Below are 24,531 nucleotides of genomic sequence, written 5' to 3' on the forward strand. Positions count from 1 at the left end.
TTCTTAAAGTGTGTTTAAGCTAAAATTGAATTTCAAGCCACAAGTGCATGTTTATTTAAATTTGTACTGCAGCAACAACAAAAATGCATGCAAAACATACATACATATGCAACTAACCTAATCTTGCAAAATTCAGTAGCAACAAAGAAAGTGGTGACAAAAACTGCTAGAAGTGCTAGAAGTAGTACAATACAGTTGAATATTAAAGAAAAAAGAATTATTATATGCAGACTAAAGCTTTTAGCAGAAAAAAAAATTTAAATTTGGAAGTGTTGGAAACTATTATTTTTTGTATGAGGAAAATACTTTTATTACAGTAAAACAATTCATAAGTGGAAAGAAATATTTTCATTGGTTTGGCAAAATACAAATTATTTTTGTTTCTTTTTTGGTTTGTTGCGATTGAAGAAGGGAATGCTTCTTCAACCTTAAAGGAAAATGGAATGCAGGGATTTCTTCGAGAATTTTTTAATCTCTAATTAGAGCAATTGTAAATCGTTTTAGAAAATGTATATAATTTTAGTGTTAGAAATTGCACTTATATTTCAAGTGAATATTATAAGAAAAAATTATAAGAAATTATATATGTATGTATGTATATTTTATTAGAAAAAATTAAAGGAAAATGTTTCTCTGGTTTTCAAATCAGTTTACTAAATAGTTAAAAAAATTTCTAGCAGTAAAAAAAATTAAAAAAATTTTTCAAAAGCTTAAAAAATGAATTTTCATGAAATCAGAAAAATTTTCAAAAAACTTAAAATTTAGCGTTCAAAAAATAAATTTTCATAAAATTAGAAAAATTTTCCACTACCTTAAAATTAAAGTTCATCAAATCAATCTCTCTATCCTTTTTCATATTTTAAAAATATGTCTTTATGGGTGTGTAAAGAGTTTTCTAGAAACTTCAGAAGCCCAACATAGGCTCCGCACCATTTCAAACCAATCATTCCAAATTAGTTATACGTGCTAAGACTCGTTTTTAAGGCTTCTTCGCAGGCACACACGTACATTACTCAATCGCCTCCAACTCCTTTTGTTCGTACGCTGTACGCTCCATGCCAAACCCGATCAACCGCAAACTATTTTTAACTAAAATCTATCTGATTATTGACATTTGTGCAACGAACCCTTTTGTGGTAGCCGAGAATAATGTAATAAGCCATGCATAAAGTGCTCAGTACCAACAATCTATGATACACATTATACCATAAATACCGTGAGTCTGCGTACCAAGCAGCTATCAATTTATAAAGATGGACAAAAATAGCTACAAAATCGTCCACACAAAGAACAGATGCCTAACAAGACGTTTAGTAGACAACGCGCATGGGCATTTGATATGAGTAACCACCACGTACTCGATGCAGTCATATAGAATATCCTAGCATGTGCATGTTTTGCGGCTTGAAGAGTGAACCTGCGACGGAGGTTGGCCTGCGCGGCACTCATATGCGTATTAACCAAGTGAAAAAGTGTGTGACACTTCGACGCGTCTTCGAGGAGGTGTTGGTTCCATTTACAAACTGTTTAATTTCAAAGTAATCAAGTAGAAAGTTTTAAAGATCTATAACATAGAAAGATCTTTGAATAAAGGCATGAGTTTACTTTTCAAGTCAAAAAATTTTTAAAAGGCTTTTGAGTCCTTGGAAAAAACTAAAGAAATTTCTACATCGATCTCAAGTGCTTGGCCAGAATCTGCCTTCGCTCAAAACCAACGAATCTTCCTACTCAAGTGCATATTGACATGTGTGTGTGAGTGTGTTTCTTAAAATATGCATCTGGGCAACCGCATTTGTTACCTGTGGAAGTCACGGCTTCGATTAGCTCCATTACGTGCATACATACATAACATACATTTTAGCATAAATAGAAAATGTTTAATTGCTCTTGTGGCTGGAAAAACCTGAAACTATTCTATTTATATACACATGCAAAAGTAAGAAGAAAACCAGGAAAGGTGAATAGAAGAAATGCAATTGCGGTGAACAAGAGTCACCAACGAGCGCAATAGTACACCAGCTCACATGCCTGCTTGCATATACACATATGTAAAAGAGTACCCGCAAGTGCGTATGTATGTAAGTATATCTACGCTAGAGCCACCAGCCACCAGCCACTAGATATGGGAAGGAAATCAAAGCCTTGATCATAAACAAGTGCCACTTTTCCTCAACGACGCGCATACACGCACGCTCACAGTCATTTATACACACATATATACATATATGTACATATGCACATATGCACACGCATGCGCACACACTCTCCGCAATATTCTATGCCATTCTATGCATTGGGGAATAGGATAATAATAGCATAAGCGGCACGGGAACGTGCCAGAAATCAAAGCCTTTTGCACTTTTTGCATTGTACCTCAGTCTATCCTCAGACGAAGCTCGGCGCGAGCCTGTTTTGACCAACGTCAAGCTAAGCCAAGCATGGTTGGAATTGTAAATGAACAAGATAAATCTAGAATTTAGCAGCTAGAATATAAAGGGAAGGTAGGAGCCAATGCATTGGCGTTTATTAAACCATACATACGAACGTACATCCGCTAAGTGACGGAACACACGTCGGGAACTCAAAGAACCGAACGAACCATTAAGTGTATAAACGGCGGTGATTGTTGTCACGGCAGCTGCAAAGCCTTCCTCAATTGATTTTCTTTAATTTTGATTTTAATATGTATATAGAAAATAATTGGCGGATGTGAGGATCAGGTTCATTGTCGTGTCTATTAGTTGGCAGAGGTTTGTAAAAATAAACGGGGCGTTTTGTTGTTATTTATATAATGGAGTGGAAATTATAGAGCACAGCAAGGCAATTAAATTTCTTCGAACGCGCCACATAAAGGAAATGATTATATAAAAAGATGTTTTCTAAATTATGAAAATTTTTGACTTCAGAACTAAGTGTAGATGAACTCGGGGTTTTTTGGTTTCAGAGCATATATAAAGGATTTTTATATACTGCTGTTCTATATTACTTTTAGTGCTTTTTATAATGCTTGTTGTTTTTACGGATTGGTCGAAGCTTAGAAGAATCATAGGAGGTGGAGTCTTCTGTCAGAAGCTCTCCATCAACACTAGTTTCAGACTACCAGACTACGATAGCGGAAAGTAGCTTCCTAGAGAGAGGAGTGCATTGACTCCTACAGCCGAGCGACTATACAGGCTTTGAGCTCGCTGACTGTAGCTTAAAACCTGTGGAGTGCATTATTTCATTAGCAGTAGCTTCAACTACAAAGTCGATGAGCTTACTAGACAGTCGATTTTCCGTTGTCTTCTTGCGTTCTGGCGTTGAACTTTTGGACCAGTGAGCTCAGCAAAAACTTGTGCGCCTGAGAGAACCTTCTGACTCAGAGTGAATTGTAAGAGATCCTACGAACTATTGGCCTTAGCAAATCCAATCTCGATGCAATTGTTGGAACTCTGACTGAATGCTGTCCATTGGTTTACAAGCGGTGCGGCAAAATATTTGTTCAAATCTGTATGGTGGGTGCAGAGGTGAAGTCATGTTATCACTTTCTCATTCATTGTCCGGCAATCGCAAGATTGAGATTGAAATATATTGGCGAACACCCCTTTGGAGATTCTAACGAGGGGTCTGCGGTTGACATTAACCGTAATAAATTTGTTGTAAGCTCAAAACGTTTGGTTGATCTATGAGGATCTGGTGATTTATTTTTAGAAGTTTATGAGATCAATATTTGTGCAAGTCAGATCCATCGATTTTGTATCAACTCTACGACCTAACCTAAACTAACCTATAATGCTTGTTGCTAATTTTTTTGCGATAAGTACCTTATCGTCCAGCTCTGAAAGTATTCGATGCAGTACCCGCCGAGGCAAACAGAGAAAGAGCTTATTTTCTCCACTCTGCTGGAAAGACCAGGCGGAAAAGGACCTGGCTTCGCTTGGAATCTCCCATTGGCGCCATAATGCAAAGAGAAGAATCGAATGGCGCGCTGTTGTAACAAGTACCTTGTCGTCAAACCTATATATAAAGAGGCCGACTGTAAATGACCAATGGATTTTATTAGAAACTTTATTGTTTTATTAAAAAAACGCACGAACTCTTGCTATAGATGATAGAAACGACGTTGTTTCTTTTTAATGTTAATATGAATGGGATACCGAATACATGTCTTTTGAAATGGCACTTTCGATATAAAACTATAAAAACTGCATATAAAGCGAAAACACCCATAAGCAGACACTGGCGAGAACAGCCTTTTGATTAATAAACATCAAAAAATGTTGGGACTGAGCAATTTGCACGGTTAATAGAGTTGCCCGCTTAATAGAGCCTTCGCTGTATTTACATTATATATAAAATTGCATATATTTATTGATATTTCTTTGTAATTTTGCATATTTGCATTTATAAGAATTTCCAGAATGAAATTAATAATCTTGAAATTCTTGTGATCATGAGATAATCATAATTATATATAATGACATGAAGAAAAACCGCAGACATTTTTATTTCGAAACCTTCAAATTGACCCTATCTGGCTAATCGGTTTCGAAACCTTCAGTTTTAGTTTCTAACACGAAACTCTAAAACACACATAACAAAAACATTGCGTCAAAAAAGTTCTAAGTTACACTAAAACCAGAAAACAATCTAAAACAAGGAAGCAACCGAATTCTAGCAACAAGATGAACAAGTGCAACAAATTGCCGCGATTTTCAGGCAACAACCATCAATAATTCACTTAATTGTAGCTTATCAACAGCCAGGCATCAGCAAAACACATGTGGAAGTACGACAACAAATAGGAGCGACGTATAAATTCTATATTTTAAAATTAACTTAAACATATCTGAACTTGATTTTTATATACGAATGTGTACCATAAACAAGTTAATGACTGAGTACTTCTCGTCTCCGATAATTTTGCTACTAGAACAGTTTGAATTAAATTTTTAGTTAGTAATTTATAAGTTTGTGTTTTGGTTCTCAGCTTTAGACAATTAGTGGAGCTAGCTTGAGGTAGTTTTTTATTTATTTATTTTATTTTTGGTCATCGTTTACTTCAATGTTGTTGATTGCCTTTTCATTTTTTAAGTTCTGTTGCTGCAGATTCTGATGAGTTGTGTGAAGGTCGCGTGACTTTTGGCGGGGCATTGCTATTGGCCATCGACTATGCATCAAATCGATTTATTATTGTGGTCAAAAAGTATTTAAGATATTTAGTGGAATTAAAAATAGTTAGTATGTGCTTAGTTAATTGAATATAAATATGAAATATGTATACAGTTATGTGATATAGAGTAAATACCGTTGTGTTTAAAATATATGGAGAAGTAATTTATTTCCATACTGATTGTGAAGATAATTAGTGTGTTGCCTATCTTCAAAAATGTTCCCTACATTGAAAAGCCGAATAACGCTGGAATTTATAAGTAGTCTCAGTATAAAAGAAGAAGTAGTCTCAGTTCATTAATTTAGCTAGATAGATCTGTCTCGACGCTAAGGTAATCGAATACTAAAAATTAAGTAATCAATATGCCCACCTCCCAAACTTTGACTAAAAGATGATGCATTTCGAGGTTTCCTACTTTTTTTCAAAGAAAAAAGACAGAAACCTCAAATTTAATAGTGAATGTTTATTAACATTTGAAAGAACATCCTTTGTCATTTATCTTTTGAAGATTATCTGTTTCAAATGTTGGCTGCGGCTACGTGTCTGATGATCCATCCGGTTAGTCCAATTTTCGAGCATTTCGACTAACATGCGTAATGATTTGATTTGCCTGATTCGAAGCAGGATTGTCCGCATAGACTTTAGAATTCACATATCCCTACAGGAAAAAGTCTAACAGTGTGATATCACACGATCTTGGTGACTAATCGACCGGCCCAAAACGTGAAATTATCTGCACACCGAAGTGCTCTCTCAATAAATTCATTGCTTGATGCGATGTGTGGGAAATTGCACCGTCTTGTTAAAACCAAATGATGCCGAGACCACTTGCATCAATTTCAGGCAACAATTAGTCGTTTATCATAGCGCGATAAGAGTCTCCTTTGACAGTTACATTCACACCGTCATCTTTTTGAAGAAATATGAATTGATGATTCCACCGTCCCACAAACCCCATCAAACCGTTGTTTTTTCTAGATGAAATGATAGCTCTTGAATTTCTTCAGATTTCTCTTCGTCCTAACTGCAGAAATTTGGTTTGTTTACATACCTATTGAGACAGAAATGGACCTTATCGTTGAACAAAATTCAGCTCGAAAACGTCGGATCTTCTTGGAACTGTTCAAGAGCCTATAGAGCGAAGTGATGTCGAATGAAAAGGTCGATCAGCTTCAGTTCTTGCACAAGTTGTATTTTGTACTCTTTGAATTCAAGACCGCGACGTAAAATGCGCCAAGTCGTTCCATACGTCACGAATCGACTCTCCACGGTTTCGTGTACACGTGGTCTATTCGGTCAAATATTATCCAATAATGAATGCTGGGTCTCAAGATGACTGATAGTGTATGTTGACCATAAGTTAAGCGAAACACATTCTTTACAAAACGTAAATTTTCGAGATAAAGTTGAAAGATTTGTAAACTTTGTTCAGACATGTAAGTCTTTTCATAATGTCAAACAATAATGAACAAAAATAACATGACAGCTTGAAACGACTCACACGTAATCTGTCAAAACAGGGTATTGAAAAAAGTACCTCTACTTGGATTCTCCATCAATATGATGTCGTAACTCTCGTCTAAAAATTGTCGAAACGGGTCATTAATTTCAATAGCCCTATAATACCGAATGTAAATTCTGATATTCGTTCATCTGCATCACTTTATTCCATAACCAAGAAAATATATCAATAAAATTTCCAGAAAGTTACACGATACCAAAAGTAATAACCTAACCTAAAATAATATCATTAATACATTTATCATTGAATTTCTGTTGGTCACATTCCTGATATTTCGAATAACATTTTGGTGCCAAAAACACATATGCAAAGTAAAGAAATTTTGCAGACCACTCAAGGTATTTCACGTGCTTTTAATTTTGCAAATTGCTATAGCATACAGTGTGCGATACGCCCAAAAGTAGCCGCTTCATATTTATTTTACAATACGAACATTCTTAATTAGCTCGCAAGCTCAAATAAATAGCTTTCAAAACTTCTAGGAATCTGGCTTAGACACATGAAAGTTATTACCAAATGACAGGAGCGAATGAAGGTATGCGCATATTCAATTAGCAAATTGACAGCAATTAATTTTTGATGCTCCGAAGCATCTAACCAACTTTCTTTTAATTTATGGTAATAGCACCCACCAGTTGTAGAAGCATGTTGTTGTTGTAAATGTTTGTTCTCCAAGACTTAAGACACAATTTTATACACTGTGTATGTACATATGTATGTATGTATATAGCGGTATGCAAATGTGATACACGATTTTTAAATCTTACCATTAAAGGGGGTCAACGAACGTGGTGTTCAAGCCATAGATTGATCTTATCAACCAGGCCAAAGCATAGAGCCAGCATGCGTTTAATCGAAATAAGAACCAATATACCGACATACATACTTGTACACATACACACATGTATGTATGTTCAGAATAAAATCAACGAACATACGGTCAAAGACGGACTTTAGTCAACATTAAGCGCTCCATAAATGCAGCAAGCACCATCAAAATGATCGGTCAGTTGAAAACTGATCATGATTTGCTTTTTAGAATCAAAAAAACCCAGAAACGAGCTCACAAGAACTTTCACCTGATATGTAGCAGTTAAAGTTGTTAACTATGCTGCCATTGGCGATAAAAACGTGCTTGCGCTCCGACAAATTAATGGCTACAACAACAGCTGATTTTGATATTCATGCAACATTGATTAAATGCAAAGCTCTAGCTTGGCTGCCAGCGAGATTATGGCCTAAACAAAATTTGGAAAATTTCCAAAACATAGACATACATACATACTTATAAAATATGACTTATAAGGCATATATACATATGTATATAAAAGCTTTAAAGCATCGAATGGGTGCATATATACATATGTATTTATGAATGCATATAGGGGTGTACAAAATACAAGTATATTTGGTAATTGGGATGCGCCAGCTGAATTGGAGGCGGGCGTCGCTAATCTTGGTTTTAAACTTTCGAAACCATGCTGCTGCAGTGCTTAAAGTTCATAAGTAATCACATATACATACGTATATGTACATGTACAAAATATATTAGAAATTTACGGTTGGGAGGTGGTAAGACCGAAAATCGAAATAAAAACAAAATTGAAGAAAATGTGTTACGAATGAGAGGAGTCCGAGTACAAGCTTGACTTAAGTAATAATGAGAGTGTTAAAGAAAAGAGTAATTAAAAAACATATTTTTTGATTAGTTGATAGTAATTGTATGTATATAAAAATTAGTAGTTTTTCTTCGATAGAATAAAATTATCATACGAAATCTTAAATTTTAATGGACTTCTTAAGGGGTTTTCAAAAATTCTGTTATAAGAAAATTCTAGGAATAGTTAAAGAGGGCATTGAATATTCCAATATCATTTCAGCAACTCTCTTTATGCTTGACGATTCTTAAACCTCTTAACGAGTCTCAAAAATTTAGACACATCTAGGAATACGAGCCAAAGGGAATAAAGGGTTACTTGAGTTTCCTTATATAAAAAAAGGATTTTTTCAACAATTTTTTTCTCTATAAAAAATTAAATATTTTATCAAAATTTTTTATAGTTACAAAAATACACTATTAAAAATGAAATTCTGAAATTTTTGGAAAAAAAATATTTTAAACATGAAAAAAGACGAACCCGCGTTGGCATAATAACTCCTTACAGGATCATCTAAAGTGAAATAATACGTGTTTTAGTTAAAACTTTAACTTAGAACTTGGACGAAGGAAAAAAACTGAAAATTGGATTTTCGGTAGACATTTTGACAAAAAAAAAATCAAAATATTAGTAAAAATTTCGCGACATTTTTTTTTCAAATAGTTGTAATCGAGAAAAAAATCCTTCGTCCAAGGCTTAAGGAATTGCATCTCGAAGATCTGTAAAAATTTCATGAAGATGGGTTGAGTAGTTGTTCTCGACAAATTTGGCCAACCGACTTTAAAAACACAGCGTAGAGAAAAACGCCTTTAAGGACGGGCCACTTAGCCCAGCTAGCCTCGAACGCACAAGTTCTCAAGGCTGTATCTCCGAAACTTTTACTCGGATCAACTCAATTTAGGACAATGTTCTAGAAGTATTGTAGAATTTAAAAAGATAATAAAATAATTAGATTTTTTGGAACACGTAAACCCATACAACCCCTTAAACTTTCTACCCACTTATAAGTATCTTTTGTGCTCACCTTATTTAAAGGAAGAAAACCTAAACTCATATCTACGAATGTTTTATAGTATGGCTTTTAAGTTTGTTAGGCTCTTTAAACAGAGATAGCACCTTGGTGGCTTCTGGGTCAATCTTCGGAATCACTTTTTTAAAAGTTGTTTTCTAGAAACATCTGAAACAAAATTAACAACTGGCCTAGAACGGGCAGAGAGTCCAATTGACAAAAAAATCCATATAAGAATCAATTTTTGAAATAAAAAGAATTACATAGATAAATAAACTTAAAAAAAAGAAAATATAAATTAGCAATAAATATTTTATATCCATCGCTATCACCTACATAAAATTTCCTAAAGATAATCAATCATGTGTTTATGTATTTCCCAAGTATGTAAACTGTATGTACTTATGTAAGCTGTGTAATCGGAACCTAATCCCAACGAAAAAAAGTATCACAAGGAAAAACATAAAATCATCAGAGGAATTTAAGTGATAAGTAAGAGTCAAAAATTTAAAAAGAGAAACAATCAGACACACACTTTATGCTTTCTGTTAGGGTAGATTAGGATTATGGATATTGGTGAAATTCTAAGCTAAGCTTATCGGTATAGCAGGCCACGATCGCTACACTAATGGCATACGTGCCGCAAACCATTTGCTGCAACTGCTACAAATCTGTGTGCGCTTCATTATCTCCACTTAAGTGTCGAGTTATTTTTAGAATAGCTCATTATTTCACAGTGTGCGCATAAACATAAGATCCTTGAATTTTCCTTTGCTCAGATACCCTGGCGGAAAAACATTGGCTCTAGCTTCAATTACACTTGCTCTACTTGAGGTCGTCATCTTTTGCGGAATTCATGGCACCGAATTTCGGTTATTTTATATTGCAAACACAAGTTTGTTTCATTTATGGGCTCTTTCACTTATGCAAATATCAAATACGAGTATTAAACTGTATTGAAATCGCACAGAATAGTTAAAAAGCAGAAATTCAACTCATCACATAAGTTTCTCCACGGGCATCTTTATAGCACAAAAATAGAAGTATATACAAAATATAAATTGTTTGAGTGAATGTATAAATTTCGACACCATGGAATTTTATTGACGTTTTGGAGCTATTTTAAGATACAAAATACGGTTAGTGTCAACAAGCGATAAGCGATAAGCACATGAATAGTTAACTAATCCATGAATAAGAAAGCGAGATCAAAACAAATTCAATAAAAGCAAATAGACCACGATAATGAAAAATATATTACTTGATGCATATATTTGCTTTTGAAGAAGTCAACTTTGTTTTGTTAATATTTAGATTGTACATACAAATATGTACATATGTATGTATATATGATACAGGCATTTAGTGACGATAGAGAAGTATGAATGCAGATAATTTGGATTGTATTGGAGCTTTATGCTATAATGTCCGACCTAATAAGATTGAGTTTTTGCCCTTAGACAATAATCCATGCAAAATTTTGTGAAGAGGTATTGAAAAACAAAAAAGTTTTCCACTCAAGTACTTCATTTTGACCGTTTAGTTTATATTGCAGTTATATGTTATATTAAATATTAGCAATACGAACAAACAAGCTTCTTGGGGAGAAACGGATTTGTCCAACATTTCAGTCCGATATTTTAAAAACTGAGAGATTAGTTTGTGTATATACATAGAAGGAGACGGACAGACAGTCCCTCTGATCATTCGTCTACTTTCTACGGTCTCCGACGTTGTTTTCTGGATGTTACACATCGTGTTGGTTAAAAGAGAGTCCTTCAGCTTCGTTGATAGCAGCTTCGAGTCTGGGTTTAGGTAGCCTTTCAAAGAACTTTCCCGCTGTGTCAAGCATGCATAGTGGACGGTATGCTGATGGCAAGTTGGAATTAAAATAGAGTATGTGGACATAAAATGGAATATTTCGAGCTTATCTTATATAGAAATGTATATTTAAGATATGATACCCACTTTTCGAAATAAATAAAAACCACATATTTCCCACCAACTGTGAATGCCTTTATTATTGTAAACATTTCGCAGAAAGAATAAATCTTAAGTGAGGCTTTTAATCTTTATTAATGTATGCTAATCAATTCAAATACGTTAAAGTCTGATTTCTTATTAAATCCAACAATATATTTATATTCAATAACAATAGGCGAGTTTTAGCTTCAAGTGCTGGCGAGAAGAAAACGTAATGACCGTTTTAGTTTAGTTAAACTCATTTTCACAATGTGGGTTAATAAACTGTTGATTAAGATATTATTAAGCTAAGGGATCGTCTTAGTGTGAAATTTTCCAGAAATAGATTTTTTTTGCATTAGCGGATAGTAGGAAGGAATTTTGAAGATACCTAGTTCCAATTTGGAGAGAACATTTTTAACATCATTCGGTAGGGCACTATTTTTGTTTTTTTGAATTCTTATTATTTTTTTCTACGAAAAAATAATTAAACAAAAACAAAATAATTTTGTAATCGTCATGAATGTATTTATTTATAAAAAAAATAAATCGAACTGATTAGTTAATTCCAACATTATAAAAAATCGTGAAAATCGATGATTTTTCGAAGGGTCACACTGAGACTATCCCTTAGGGGTTACATGGGTTTCCTCGGGCAAAAAGAGCCTTTTTTCAGCAAAAAATGGAATGTTTATTAGAAGTTTTTTATTGTTACAAACATACACTATTAACAGGATAGCTCCTTACAGGGTTATCTAAAGTGAAAAAATATGTATTTTAGTTAAAACTTTAACTTAGAACTTGGACAAAGAAAAAGAAACTGGATCTTTGGCAACCAATTTTACAAAAAAAAGAAAATTTCGAGACATATTACAAATACATACAAATAGTTGTAATCGAAAAAAAACCTTCCCCCATGTCTTAAAGAACTGTATCTCAAAGACCTGTGTAAAATGTCATGAAGATCGGTTGAGTAGTTCTCGAGAATTCTTGCCAACCGACTTCAAAAACACAGTTTCGCAAAAAAACGCGTTTAAAAACAGGGCACTTAGCGCAACTAGCCTCGAGCGCACAACATCTACATGCTGTATCTCCGAAACTATTAAAAAAATGTAAAAAAAATCGATTTTTTGAAATCCGTAAGCCCATGTAGTTTCTATAAACATTATTCAGAACTGTATCTGTATGCATATTTTATTTTAAGTTTAATGAGGATTCCTTTATTAGAAAATTCAAAATCTCTAAAATAAAAGTAAATAATTTATTTAGACATTACCAAATATTATACACGTATGTAAAAATATTTGTTAGCTGAGAAAGAAAATATTAAAAAAATTAAAAGAATTTATCTGGTACTATCAGCACGTTCAATCTTCTTAATAAAACTACAATAAGTGAATTTACTAGATGATATTGAATTTTTAATTTCTCGGCTATCAATTTAATAACAATAATTAAATCACCGCCTATATTTTAATAGTTATTAGCACTCAAACAAAGCGTTAACTTTTGTAAATAATGCTCATAATTAATTCACTAATCATAATTGGATATAGAAAAACGTAATAATGCACACATCCGACACAATGTATGTGCAAATTTATGCATAAAAAACGCATTTGTTAGAGATATGAAGGTACGCACCGTTCAATTCATATTTACATACGCATATGTATGTATATGCATAAGCTTCCCAAGGTATGAAATTCTATTATTTTTACTGCAACAAATGTTTTTAGAATTAAAAAAAACTTTTATAAGAAAACTTCTTCACGCCCATTAAATTAATATGTATTGGCAGCACGATTTTCCATTGAAATCAGCAGCAATTAGTCTGGCCTAAAGGTTCAATGCTTGAATGAAATAAACAAGCAATAATTGCATGCGATTATCCGCCATACATTACACATATTTATAGATATGCACGTGCATGTGTAGGTAATTTAAAAACACTGTGATCGTCATTATCTGCGAAAGCATTGTCACAATTCGTTTTTTTTTGTCGCCAGGAAGTCAATGGTACGCCTAGTGGTCTGGCGTGGCTGATTGATTTCTACCACAATAAAACCCACTTAAAGAAAATAATAAGAAACAGAACTTTTATGACGCAGTTTTGTTATACATACATACATATATTTATGATAAGGTGGTGAAGTATATATGGTATTCATAATGATTTGTGTACATTAGACTGAAACATTTCAGGTCCTCATAAAAATTTTTTCAAAAGTTATTTGTCCTAAGTAAAGTCCACATCCGTCCCATTTATTCCTTCTATGAAGAGCTTGCCTTAAAGAGCGACCCAGTCTAATGGGTTTCGTGTGTCCCCACATATTACATATACGCTCTTAGAAATGTATGCAATAATTCCATTTAGCTTAGTCGTCGATTACCTATTGCGCAAATCTGTTTTTCTAGAATATTTATGCCACTTGTAAACACGGGCAGCGCCAACCGGTGACGGTCGTTACGTATGTTTAGCAGTTTGTATGTGTGCCCACGCCATCCCACAACGGTTGTGAATGCAATGAGTAAACTTGAATAGTAAATTATGACAATTGTCGCACATGTAATACCGTCCTAAACAGCCCTAATTTCGAACGCTAATCCACATGCCACATACATGCTTATGAGTTTAAAATTTTCCAATTAAAAAACCTGTACAAATGCATGTCTACAGCATTTCAGACACCAGACACCAGACGTTCTATAGAATTAAAACAATTTCTTAATGAAAATTACACGTTTGAAAATATTAGAGCGGGTCGATTTACAGCGAGACATAAAAACGGAAAAATCGCATATGCGAGAGATGTTATACGGCTCATCCCGAACAACTTTGCCTAAGAGACTATGGCCAACGATTTTTAAGACGAAAACGGTGTCACATATCTCCCATCCAACCGATTATTCAGGTTTTTTAAACTACGCCTTAAGGGGTTACAGGGGTTTCCTGGGGTAAAAACAGTCTTTTTTCAATTTTTTTCTCATATAAAAAATTAAATATTTCTTTTGAATTTTTAAAATAAAATTAAAAAATATATATTTTAAAGTCGGCCCTTGCGACGCTATTTCTAGTGACCCTTAACTCCTTACAGCATCATCTGAAGTGAAAAAGTACGTGTTTTAGTTAGAACCTTAACTTATAACTTAGACGAAGGAAGAAATATTGAAAATTGGATTTTCGGCAAACATTTTTACAAAAAAAACTTTAAATTTCGAGACGTTTTTTTCCAAATATTTGCAGTCGAAAAAAATCTCTTGTCCAAGTCTTTAAGAATTGTATCTCAAATCGATATCTTATCTAAATATTATCAAAAAATCTTGCCAACTGACTTCAAAAAACAGTTTCGAGAAAAACGCGTTTAAAGACGACTCACTTAGCCTAGCCAGTCTCGAGCGCACAAGTTTTCAAGGCTGTATCTCCAAAACTTCTACTCGGATCAACTTAGGACAATATTCTTGAGGTGTTGTAGAATTTAATAAGAATAAAAAAATCTATATTTTTAAACCCGTAAACCCATGTAACCCCTTCAAAAAATCTAGCAGTAAACATGTTAATGGGTCATAGGCTTTTATGCAAAATTGTTCAGAATGATCCATAGAACATTTCCCATACACGCGATCATACAGGAAAAAATAGACCCACTCTAACGTATGTAGAATATTCCATAGTACTTGCACATTTACAGCCATTCAGCTTTTTGACAACACTTTTAACCCCCCTTTACGCGTCAACATTTGCGCAAGATGCCAAGTGAGGTTACGGTTTATTTATTCTTAAATTAGTAAATTTTTGTTGGCATTTCGTTAAACGATTCACAATGGATTTTCGCGAGATTTCCAAATAATGGTCGTACAACTGCACTTTTCCACTTATGCGAGTATATATATTTAGAACATTCGGCGGTCCCATTACGTTTATAAGTAAGTATGTATGTATGTATAAATGGACTTATATGGATGTAGTAAATTGACTTATAGATACATATGCACGTTTTCCAAAAAAATCAGTGTCAACATCTCGAAGGCAATTTTAAGCGGAAGTACAGAGTTTGCAGTTTCGAAATCCACTCAAATGCATGGAATATTCCATTTGTGTACGTATTATACATATTACATTTGTATACATACATATATGTTGACGAATTTAGTAATCAGGGCACATAAAAATAATCAAGTTCACTTAGTGTAAACGCATTTTAAATGTTATGATTCAATGCACTTATTTTTTATGCATCGGGCAGCAAAGTGTAATGATCGAGTGAAAGATATTTGAGCATGTATGGTAATGAAAAAAAAGATTATCAATTAGTTTAGCCCACCTTACTAGCTATAATTAAGATAATGTCATATGCTTAAATGCATTTATTTTTAATGATTGTGACATTTATTTAAAAGTAAAGAACTTTTGTTAAGTGACACTGAAAACAGTTTCATCTATGGTATACTATTTTTTCAATTCTTTATAAGTAAGGAGATACGAAAAAGCAGGAGGTGATGTTAAAATAAAATAAAACACTCAATTTGATCAAAATGTGGTCTGTGTTTTTGTTAATCAGGTAATTTGATATGAACAAGATGTCAGCCAAATAACAAAAATTACTCCGTTTGCATATCTCTACCCATTTACACCAATTTTCTATGATCCGATGCAGCATTTTAGCTGGAATTTCCCTGAATTTTGTCCTCGAGCTTTTGCTTCTCGAGCGTTTCTGGTTGATTGGTATAAAGCCTTTGATTCGATTCAAAAAGCGATTTTTTTACTGTCTTATTAAATTCTACAACACCTCTGAAATTTTTATTTTTTTCAGTTATTTTCCTTCGCCCAAGTTCAAGTTAAGGTTTTGTATTTTTTTTTTCACATTAAATGATCCTGTAAGGGATTATCCTGACAACGAGAGCGCATCTTCTTCCGAGCGGTCACCGGAAATGGCGTCACAATGACCGAGTGCAAAATATTATTTTCCAAAAATTTCAGAATTTCTTTGTTAATAAATAAAGTATTTCATTTTTTATATGAGAAAAAGTTTTTTAAATAAATTATGTTTTTTTACCCGAGAAAACCCATGTAACCCCTTTTCATACCACCAGAGAAAATAATCTAGAGACGTTAAATCACGTGATCTGGGTAGGCATTGCACTAGCCATATCTCGAAATTACGAGTCCTCAAACCTTGCACGCATTGGGTCGATGTTTAGACGTGATACATGAGGCGACGCGCCGTCTTGTTGAAAATAGAGTTTGTCGATTTCATCAAATTCCAGGAAAAAACTACTGTAAACATCTTGTTATAACACTTCCAATTTGCACCAAACGCTGAATTTCTGGGGATGAAATTATGTTTCCTGAACCACATGGGGATTTGACTCACATCAATAGCGACAATTTTGTTTGTTGATAAAGCGATTAAGCCTGATATGAGCCTCATCTGAGAAGGTAATGATGAGCTGTCAAAATCACGTACATATACGAAAAGCACTCAAAATAATGGCAGCATAATTGGTTATTACTATCACATGCTCAAGGCCTTACGTTCCATCTAGGTGGACAGGGATCACCTCACCATAGTCGCGCCCAGCAGGCTCCTGCAATTGTTCAGGATGCTGGACCATTGTTACCATATGTGAATAGGGAGGGCACATTAGACCATAGGTCGCAGTCCAAAGCCTCAATTTTACTATTAATCTATCCATCACTTGTCATTATTGTACTTAGTACGAGTATAACATCTCTAAATTCAAAGATGTACGCTGAACTTCTCCAATAAAGCCAAGTAAACGTAGGTAGTGTTCTAGTCCAACCATATAGACCATATCCGGACTTTCTCCAATAAATTATCGAGGAAAACGTCTTTAAAAACTTAAGTTAAGATTTTCCGGCAGCATTGCCACAACACTAAAACTTTAATATTGAAAATATTTTTATGTAATATTGAAAAGTAATTTTAGAGAGATATTATTTTGATATTCAATATCTATCGACTACTGAAATACATATAAAAAATTAATTCTAAATTCAAATACTCTCACAATAATACATTGCTTTCTTATTAAAATTACATTACTCCTCATGGCTATTTTCTATTCTAACCTTGCGGTTTTCACTTGTACATACATATGTACATACCTATGTACTCTAACATTAAATTCCAGATTTTATGGTGTTTGTACATATACATAAGCACGTATTTATATATAGATATGTATATTCTACTAATTTTTGATAATGCTCAAAAAAAATTTCAAGTACAACATGTAAAATTGTTTAAAAAATATTCTATGCTTCTGCGCAGCATCACTATTTTTAGGCAAAAAAATTGACAATTAAACAAACTTAGCATAAACCATGCTCAAGTGCAAATTTATATAGGCACTTTGCTGATTGTCATTTACGATAATTTTGCGGTTTAGTGAAAAAAGTCAGTTAATGAAAAACTTGACTCGGATATACACTCTTCTGTGGAGATTTTTTATGTATTTATATATGTACATACATATGTAAATATAAATATATTCATATAATAGTAAACATATAAGTAAATCTGTATGTTAATATGTGTGTCTTTATAAATACAATAGATGCGACATTTATAGGCGGTTCCGTGCATTTTACGGCACTACGGTATTTGGCATTCAAAATTTTATTGCTGCGAGTACTCAACGACCAACGTTAACCGGTACTTTTGGCCGAATCATCAATAGGCGTACGCAAATCGTACTTGCGCACAAAGACCGTCATCTATAGACATTTACTTCATTATGTATATGTATGTATATATGTGTGTGTATTTTAAATACATAGTACGTATGTATGTGGAAAAGTTCTCGTTTCGATAGTTTTCTGTTGATATTTTATAAAGGTAGCGTCTTGATTTTGCATGTAAAACATAAAAAGTTTGCACACATAAGCACATTGCGCTTGTATGTGTGCATGTATGTTGTATGAGTGTATGTGAGTATGTGTGCGCTTTAGCGGTCAATAACCGAATTAAATTTGCACAAGACCGAAACGAGTTTTATGCGCCTGGCAAACCTAACAAACGCACATACTCACTCACACACACATTAACAACAAGTAGCAATAATGCTTTGATCGCAAATTTGTGTGTTTTATTGCCTCTTCCTCTTAGACTATTTGCTATTCCTTGCCAAAGTTATATTTGCTAAATGCAGATGCTATTTTAATGTTATTTGCTATTTTAAAATCATTCACATCGACAGCATGTGCGGCTGCGCATGCCAGCATGTCCACTATAAAGGCGGCATCCTTTATCATCTACATACATACATACATATATCTAATATAAACAAATCGGAGAATAAACTCAAGTCATTAAATTATTATGGTTAAAGCTAAGAAAAGAAGTAAAAATATTTATAAGAAGTAAGGTGGGGCTAAGTTCGGGTGTAACCGAACATTTTGTACACTTGTAACTTTCAAGGATCAAAGTCGAGAAAACTTCGTTTAGAATTTCAATTCTGGCAGGTTGATCGATATTTTCGGTAAAATATTCGCAATAGCAACAGACGTATACATATTCCATAGCTGTGCGCTTGAATAGTTTTGGTCAGATTTCGACAATTTTTGGTCATAAGGTTGCACGTGTTTAGGTTATTGATTTATCAAACTTTTAGAATTTTTTCAGAAAACCGCTATATGGGAAGTGAGTGGCGTTATCATCCGATTTCGCCCATTTTCGAACTGTCGTAGGAGGAGTCGAAAAGATTTAGTCTGTACAAATTTAGGTCACATATCTAGAATGGTTTAAGTTAAATTTATTAGAGGGCGAGGCCAAGCCAATTTTTGAAAGATTTTCAAACCACATGTGCCACTCTTAAATTTGATTTGTTGTACCAAATTACAGTTTTATATCTTAATTAATCTACTGCTTGGTTATGACAATTTATAGTTGTCAAGCGAAGCAAATGGGTCTGGCAGTGAACGAGGGCAAGACGAAATATCTCCTGTCATCAAACAAACAGTCGTCGCACTCGCCTCTTGGCTCCTACGTTACTGTTGACAGTTATAACTTCAAAGTCGTCGATAATTTTGCCTATCTTGGAACCAGTATTAACACCAACAACAATGTCAGCTTCAGATTGTACTTCGGACTGAGTAAACAATTGGCCTGCCATATGGTGCAGAGGCATGGACGATGATAACATCGACGAGTCGACGTTACGAGTTTTCGAGTGAAATGCTCTGCGGAAGATTTATGGTCCTTTGCGCATTGACAACGGCGAATATTGCATTCGACGAAGCGATGAGCTGTATGAGTTATACGACGAAATTGGCATAGTTCAGCGAATTAAGACAGCGGCTACGCTGGCTAGGTCATGTCGTCCGAATGGATGAAAACACACCAGCTCTGAAAGTATTTCGACGCAGTACCCGCCAGGGGAAGCAGAGGAAGAGGAAGAGCTCCACTCCGTTGGAGGGATCAGGTAGAGAAGCACCAGGCTGCACTTGACGCGCAAGAAGAAGGAAAATGTGTACCAAGATTCATCAAGATACCTTAATTTTTTTTCAAGCTTGCACGAACGGAGGGAAGGCCGAACATACAGACAGACATCCGAATTTCAACTCGTCTCATTATGCTAATCATGTATACATACTTAACCTTATATTTATTAATCTCGAATAGTTTTAGATGACACAAATAAGCATAAGGTGAACAAACCTATTAAACTCTGTAGCAACATGTTGCTAGTGTATAAAAATCTAGTGAATATACAAATTTCCATACTATATATACGGGTATACACTCTTACAGAATGTGTGTGTGCATAAATATGCGAGAAGTAAAGCTATTCTAATAATAATCATTGTGGTCCAGATGCTGTGCTCACGTGTCGCATACAAAGCCACTGAATCATTGAATCTAAGCGAAGAATGGTGGACTAACAGACTATACATATGTATGTAGTTTTTCTACGCGTTTCCCAAACCGGTTGCTAATTCTTTTTAATTTATTTATAAGAATTTAGAAGCCTATCAAACGAAGAACTACTGTCGGCAAGCTTATGCAAATAAGGAAGACATTCGGCGTTGCCTTAATAACAGCAACATTATGGAGAGATTAAAGAAGATCATTTGCATAAATAATAACATTAATATTATACAATATAACTGTAACTGTAGCGCTGTGGTAAAATTTTAGTATCTCGACCTAAAGAATATTCAAACTATTACTATTATGTGCTAATTAAGCGTAAACAACAAAGAAAATGACTTCAAATTAATTAAAATATTTTAAACAGTAGGTTTTTAGGTTATACTCTTCATTTACATTTGAATCAACTAATACCTTTAGCACGTGATCGGTTCTTATTCCCTCTATTTAGAGACAAGAGGTAAAAATTGCCTACACAACGACGTTATGAGACGGGGCAGCAATCTTCGAACTATCTTTTACAAACGCAAGCCCTCCCCGCCTTACTCAAGCATGCTATTTTACAGGAAAAAGAACATTATAAAACGCGGTTGCAACATCTTATAAATGTTTTAAGATAATTAAAATTGTCGCCATTATGCTAGAAACGCATGTAGCAAAGCTACAAAGCTACCAAATAAGGGTACGAAATGTCAAGTCTATATTAACTCTCCCTTGGTCAGCAATTTGCCCGTAAATGCCTTTCTTATATCGCTGCGGGTTTGTCAAACCATTTTTAGTTAAATGCAACATGATTGGTTCAATAGCCATGTAAGGCAACAACAGCGCGATAAAAGATACAAGATAATGGTTGCGTCTATGTTTGATAAAAAATGACTTCCAGTAGGAACGTGCGGGTTCCGCACAAGTACGCAAGGGCATGTTTTGTGTGTTGCAGAATTAATTAGAATCACTAGCAAAGTGCCTCTTACAATCGTGGTACTTGCGTTATTTATAGCAAGCGAACGTGGAACCATTCTAGTGCGATCTTAAGTTGGCTTTCTATTTTTAAATCAGTTAAAAGAGTGCCGATGAAAATTATAGGGACAAAGCGCACATGTTTGTGCCGCGGTTTGAGATGGGTTGCGAGGCATTCCAGAGTACGTGACAAAGTGGAAAGTTTCTTGTTTGAGGTAGACTTGTTTTGATGTGCTTTTCTGATTTTCGAAATTGAAATTGTATTTTGAAAACAGTTTTTAAGGTATTTTGAAGATATAAAAAAAAATTGTTTGTAATCCAAATTTATAAAAGAAAAGATCCGAATAATCAATTGATAAACATATGTATACATAATTAAAATATTTTACTCAAGTCAAGGTATTATATACAGTTATAAGGCCGAAAAAAAGCAAATTTTTCAGATATTCTTCTGAGAAAGCTTTGTACACATATAATGGTATCTTTTAACTGTATTTTAAGACTTATTATTAGTAAAAATATTTATTTGGGAAGAAACTACAACCGATCTTCCTCTCAAAAAAGACGTCTTGTGGTGACCGGGATCCTCTGAAATTAAAGAACCAAACAGATTTCGTTAAAGTAATGCTAAATCTAGTAATTAATCGAAGGAATATTCAATATTCAAAATAAAATTTTTTGATTCCCGAAACAAAAATCGATTTTTGACCTTAAATCATCGATTTTTTGAAAACTCTAACTTTATATAGCAACTTAAAGAAGTTGGTTTGTAAATAACTAAAACCAGCACTAGCTAATACTTTTTCACTTTTCTTTTTTTAAGTCTTTTTTCAATAAAAAAATTAAAAAGTGTTTTCCTCAAAGGACAATTTTTGGTCGTTTTGGCTGATCTGCACTATTTATCTTCAACAAAATGACTGTTACTGACGTGTTTCACTAGAAACGCCGAAGTTTCAGATTCAATACATTGTACACTTTTGAGTTCATTTCATCTAGCATATGTTGTTGTCCCTGGAGCGCACCTCTCATATATGGAACAAATAACTATTCTACTTATAAGTACAAGAACGCTTAAAACACCAGTTGGGTAAGCGGTAGCCAAGCATAAAACTCTAGCCAAATGTGCGACTAAATAGTATGGGAAGAGCAGCCTGTACAGTGGCCAGTTCTTTAAAAATATATTTATATAAAATTGCTGATTTTAGTTTCCAAGATCCTGTCCTTTAATACATCTCAGAATTTCTAATGGATTTTATGAAAACCCCCTTCATGGCAGAAATTCGCTCTTAAAATTTTCAGGACCTAGAGAAGCAGACCATTTTTTTTTTAATTTTAATTTCGGCTGCACCGAAGATAAAATACTTTTGAAAGGCGTTTTTCCTCTAGCAATTAGGAAAAATAAAGGGTATCCCAACATTAATTCAAGATTGGAAATACAACCGTGTATTTTTTATTGAACAAAATTTCAAAAATAATGAAAACTTGGCGGCCGGAGTCCAAAAATTTCAAAATCTTTTTAAAAAATAAACGTTTATTTGATTCGAGTACTTCAAAATAGTTTTGTTTTAAAATAAATGTAGGTAGGTTAGGTTAGGTTAAGTTAATCTGGTAGACCAATGAGCTACGCATACCAGGTGGAGTTCAGTTATTAGGTCCATGAGGAGCAAATCTTAACAGATTCTGTGGCCTTCTTATCGATACCTACTCCAGTGTATCATACTGTGGGGACCAAAAATGCTTACAGCGTAGTCTAGCCAATTCGGGAGAAGTGTACGAGATATGCTGCATTGTTTACCTGCAGTCTTCTCGATCTGTCAGTTCCCTTCTGCGGGCGTATGTCTGGCAGGCAGTTAGTATTCCGACCATATTCCTGCAGTCTCTTGTATCGAATGCATGTTAGTAGTTCTGTGGACAGTTTTTCAATCAGTGTAATGTTTGTATTCTTTTCAGATCCATCAACAGGCTTTTTTTGTACATAATCATATAAGAAGTACTAAGAAGATTCAGGGCGAATTATTTAATATTTATCTTTCACCAATAAATATTTTATAGTATCCACTGTGCAAGCCTTTTTGCACTATCTTTCAGGCGAAAGGGTCTCAGCAAAGCGGCCAAACAATGCAGCTATCTACCGATGGCCCAGCTAGCCAAGTGGCCAACTTACAACACGAATGCAGGCCGCAAGTAGCCAGCCATAAACATACAAACATGCATATATACAGGCACACATGCCAGTGTACGTATGTTGTGCAGATACGCATGCGCAAGGCATTACGTCGGCACACTACTAATATTCCGCGATCGGAGTGGACAAAGCGTCATCGTTGTGATCGTAACGCCATCGCATTGTTGTCTTCGCCATTAGTTCGCCCTTTTGCCAATTTTTATGCCAGCCCGCATGTAATACATTCTATTTGCAACAACAAATAACACGGTTATATCGTTGCTGTAAAACGCGTTGCCAACATAAATATTTACCAATGTGTAAGAGACGATAAATTTCCGCAGCCGCATTAAATGCGACGACATCAGAGCAAAGGCGCTTTCGTTGCCTACCATCGTGCACTTCTTGGCCACTTGGTTATTTTGATCCAATACACATGCACGCACATACATACATACGAGTGTTTGTATGTGTGTGTGTGTCTTCATCGCTGGCTATGTTTGGACGATCGGTTTGCAGACTTTGCTTTGTAGTAAATATTCGCTCAGATTGACCATTCCAATTGAATTTGTTGTTTGTGTTGCTGGCAGCAGCGTTGTTGGCATCGTCATCGTCATCATCATCAACATCATTGCCGTTCTTTGTAGCGCTTCTGCTTGCAATTGTAATGAGTAGTCGATGTTCGCTATATTGTTGTTGTTATTATTTGCCGCTGTTGTCTTATGTGGCAGCAATTGCATGCCGCCACACATAATTCTGCATTATTGGCCTTGAAGATCCTAAGCCAAAGAAAAGAGGTCATTGTCGTATAATGGTGAGTTTGTGGTCAACGCGCAGGCGCAATGTAAGGGTGGCGAAAATGCTGCCATCACACACACACCCATACACGTGCCTGCATATGCATTGTTGTGCTTACAATTTAGCTTCTGGCCTGCACTCCCAACTGCAACCGATCCAGAGCTGCCTAGCGCTAGTCGGCTCGTTGCGTTGGTCAATGGAAAGGGAAACTTAAACTACGACATTGTACCAGCACTTGGCTTGGCTCACATTCGCATTCGCACACGTGTTCGTAACTATCAAAGAAACATCACATTGATCGCAATTAGTAATTATGTAAAATTTAGTTGGGCGTAAGATTTGCGTGTTTCGCTCTTTCGTGCTTTCGACGCATTTTTTGCTCCTGAAAATTGGCTAAATTGCATTGTCGCCT

The 24,531-nt window shown here is 34.7% G+C and overlaps 1 protein-coding gene across 1 annotated transcript in view; it reads left to right on the forward strand.

Annotated features, from left to right (window-relative positions):
- Positions 1-24,531, forward strand: part of LOC105225895 (serine/threonine-protein kinase S6KL) — a 67,235-nt gene that overhangs the window by 37,511 nt on the left and 5,193 nt on the right. The window lies entirely within an intron of this gene.

Source organism: Bactrocera dorsalis, chromosome 4, assembly GCF_023373825.1.
Source record: "Bactrocera dorsalis isolate Fly_Bdor chromosome 4, ASM2337382v1, whole genome shotgun sequence".
NCBI classification, from domain to species: Eukaryota; Metazoa; Arthropoda; class Insecta; order Diptera; family Tephritidae; genus Bactrocera; species Bactrocera dorsalis.